This window comes from Dipteris shenzhenensis, chromosome 3, assembly GCF_047967505.1.
Source record: "Dipteris shenzhenensis isolate YYH24624 ecotype China chromosome 3, Dip_SZ_1.0, whole genome shotgun sequence".
Lineage (NCBI taxonomy): Eukaryota > Viridiplantae > Streptophyta > Polypodiopsida > Gleicheniales > Dipteridaceae > Dipteris > Dipteris shenzhenensis.
In genome coordinates this window covers 44,110,316-44,113,764 of record NC_141598.1, presented here as the reverse complement: position 1 = coordinate 44,113,764, position 3,449 = coordinate 44,110,316, and the positions used below count along the sequence as shown (strand labels likewise).

At 44.4% G+C, this 3,449-nt stretch overlaps 1 long non-coding RNA gene across 1 annotated transcript; it reads right to left on the bottom strand.

Annotated features, from left to right (window-relative positions):
* Positions 1–603: 603 nt before the first annotated feature.
* LOC147903853 (uncharacterized) lies at positions 604–1,611 on the bottom strand. Its single transcript, XR_015540805.1, has 2 exons — positions 1,301–1,611; positions 604–1,213 (listed from the first exon to the last, which is right to left on the bottom strand). It is a non-coding gene; the product is annotated as an uncharacterized LOC147903853 (long non-coding RNA).
* Positions 1,612–3,449: the final 1,838 nt, after the last annotated feature.

Sequence of the window (3,449 nt, the reverse complement as noted above, 5' to 3'; positions counted from 1 at the left end):
AACGAGCATGTTTGTGCATAGAACTTTATATGTGTAGCTGCAAGAACTTAATGAAGCACTGCAGACCCTGTACCTCCTTTTTCCAGAACCTCACAGCTAACAAAAACTTGCTCCGAGTTCTGTAGCAGGACTCGAATGCTTGATGGGTTGCCAAGTGCGATCCTTGCAGAGAGTCGTGGTTGCCACCACCTGCCAATCAGCTGACTCGGCCTGAGTGTGTGACCTTGAAAAAGCTCAGCTGGCTTAGCTTTTTGGTTTTGGCCCTCATAAAATCAATCCTTTTGCCAACCTTGCTTGCTGCGTTCAAGGTAGCCCAATGGCACAATTCTGTCTCAAAGCATTTTTTGAAAACCTTAGTTTAGCCTTGAATGATATAGCCCACCTGTCTTCAAAACAGGTTATTGACCCGCTATACAAAATCTCACAGTTTAAGTCCAGCAACTATTAAGACATTATTTCTACAATCTGTGAAGATGGCACTCCATTTCTTCCCAGAACAGGTGAGCGACCTACATCTTTCTAACAATATTTTATTTATCAGTCAAGGAAAAATAAGAACATTGTTTACATGTTCACACGCAATTAACACTCGATTTCCTGACAAGATAAAAGAACACCAGGCTTCCACCAAAAACGTTGGTGACCTGCTTAAATGAACAACTTAATAGCAATTTGGAGAGTTCTTCTGTGACCTCCAAGGACACGGACAGATTTCAGTTTTCTAATAGACTTGTGAGCGCTAGTAAACCTAATGCCTGAATCGTAGCATGTCATAGAAGGCAAGGCAATGCAATTTGTATTTAGATGTATACATAACATGTAGCAGAAACTTCATGTTGTACATGAAGCAGTAGCAGAAACCTTTTGTTGTACATGAAGCAGGACCCAATACTGAGCAATTCATCTAGATCTCGGGATGGGGCCCCTGTGGAGAAATTCCGTAACTCTCTGGTGTTTTACAGAGAGGATGTACATGTATATCAATGACATGAGTTTCTGCAAAACGTGCAGAGAATCCCATGTCGTTCTTTAACATCCGCACGTGTAAGATTACTTGCTTTTGTCCAACGTATCAAAGGCTGTTCTGACAGACGAACGTTTGGCTTCCTCGATACGAGCTCTTAAAGCTGCGACATCCTCCGCGGAGGGAGGCTTTTCATTGTACTGAATAGACCGATGTATGTCGTAAAAAGTAGCACTCAAAACCAAAGCCCTGCCAAGCACAACCAGAAAGCACAAGGTGAATGACTAATCTGCTGCCAGGATCGTCATCATGGACTCTCTTGAAAATGGACATTACCCTGAAGCAAAGAGCAGTAAGCCTTTCATGGAAATTAAGTTCGTCATCATTCCCCCTGAGCCAGTTGCCTGATGAAGCTGTGAGTTCCTCAGACACGTAAGGAAATGACAAGCCCTTTTCACGCCAAGATGAACGAATACGTCCCAAGTGCTAAGGGCAGGTTTGGACACGTGGAGAAAGAAGGCGGATGGCCGCAAGGTGTGGGGTTCACAGGACTTCACCTGGCGAACATTTCTATTCTTCACCTTACAGTTTTGGAGGATGGTTTTGAGCGGAGGAACAGCAGCTCAGGCCGTCTGGGTGTTCACCCAACTTAGCTAAGCAGCTCGTGTTTACTTGGCCAGCACTAGGACGTTTTTTCAAATTCTGAAATCCTGTGCTTCCACATGGCACAATATACACCCTTAGATTTTTTAAATTCTGAAAGCCCAAAAGCATTTTTTTTTAATTCTGAAAGCCCAAAAGCTTTGAAAGCTTTTGAAAAGCTGCGTAAAAAGCCAAGGCAAAACCTTTAAATATAGGCGAAACATAAAAAAACATTGTAATTTCAAGTGTGTTGCTGTTTGTTCATCATCACCATCAGGTTTGCTTCTACTTCCTTACTTGCCTTCAACTCATTTATTAGATCATCAATCGTTGTTTGTGCTTGGATTCAAAGTAGCCAATCATAAACAGATTTTTAGTGCTTCACTGTTGCAACTTCCCTGATCTCCCACTATTTCTTTAACTCTCTGTGAACGATTCTTCTCTGAGTGCACAACCAAGCTTCAATGCGAATCCACTTGTTTTCTGGGTTTCATGTCCAGAATTCGTTGTTGGATTTTAAAACGCGACCAGAAACCAGGACGGAGGAGCGACCCTTCGACTGTCTGTAACCCTTCGACTGTCTGTATCGTGAATCATGAAGGCATCGCTTTACTACAATCCAGACTTGACACGATTTGACGTAAAGAAAAATGGTGGCGTTGTAACTCGTTTTTGCACTACTCCTCGAGGGCAAAAGGTTCGCGCACCACCGTCTGGAAACCACAACGGTGAATTTTCTGTTGTTTGGTGGAGCAGGACGGACAACAAAAGGCTGGTCTGTACAATAACGGAGTCAGGCCAGTCTTCCTGCAGCTAGTTAGAGAACGACTTCTTCTTCTGCGAGGGGGGGTGTTGCTTCTTCAAGAAGTTCACCCTCGTCACGCCAGTTTGTATCCGTTCATTCCTTTGCACCTTGCGCTTCTAATTTTAGCGTGTCATTTCGGTAAAGGTGACTGGCAAGATGCGCTTCGTCTATGCAAAGGTGGAGTCATTGTTCTGAGCCGTTGTTGCTTCTTTTTGTTCCCAGAGGGGGTGTTGATGTGTGTATTTCCTGTTCTTCTAAAATGAGTTCTCAGATCTCTCGTACCTCAGCACAGCATGAATCTGATGAGTGGTGAGTCTGCGTCTAATTCACAGAAGCGACCCATCACACAAGGATTGCACTAATGACACGACAATGAGAACCCTGTCCCAACAAGCTTCCATACCCAGTGTTCAAGAAAGTTTCAATAATGCTTTGGCTGTCACTTGCCGCTGCCAAAGTGTAAACGTCGGAGGAGAGACAGTTGAGGGGCAATGGTGCGACTTAAAATGACGTTGAGTTGGTAAAATATAATCTGAGTGCAACCGTTTCAAGCACCTTGTTTAACTTTGCACAATGCAATTTGAAGTGCGGCAGGAGTGCATTGGTGCAACGTATGCATTCGAACCTCTTGGAGACATTATATGGATAGCTGCGTTCCACCGTGATAGCTCTCAAAATCCCCTCATCTGGGTCGACCTGCCTCGATCCACGCCTTGGAACTGCCTCCACCCATAGATATGACACCCCATTGTCTGTGCGGTATCCAAAATTCAGCACCCTGAGCTTTGGCACCTGTGTTTGAGGCCTTCCTCTTGCCTCTGCTGAGCGGTGTTCGTGCCACTCCTAGTTGATTATTTGGGCACGGGATTGTCCCAACCTTGTGTAATCTGAGACTCTCAAAACAAGCTGCTGCTTGTTTGCATTGATTTTGTGTAAGCGACATGTTTGACGGGTATCTTTGACTCTCTGTCGCAATCTCTCATGCATCGTTCACAGTATTTCTACGTCCGTCTGCTTGAAATATCCCACATGTATTCT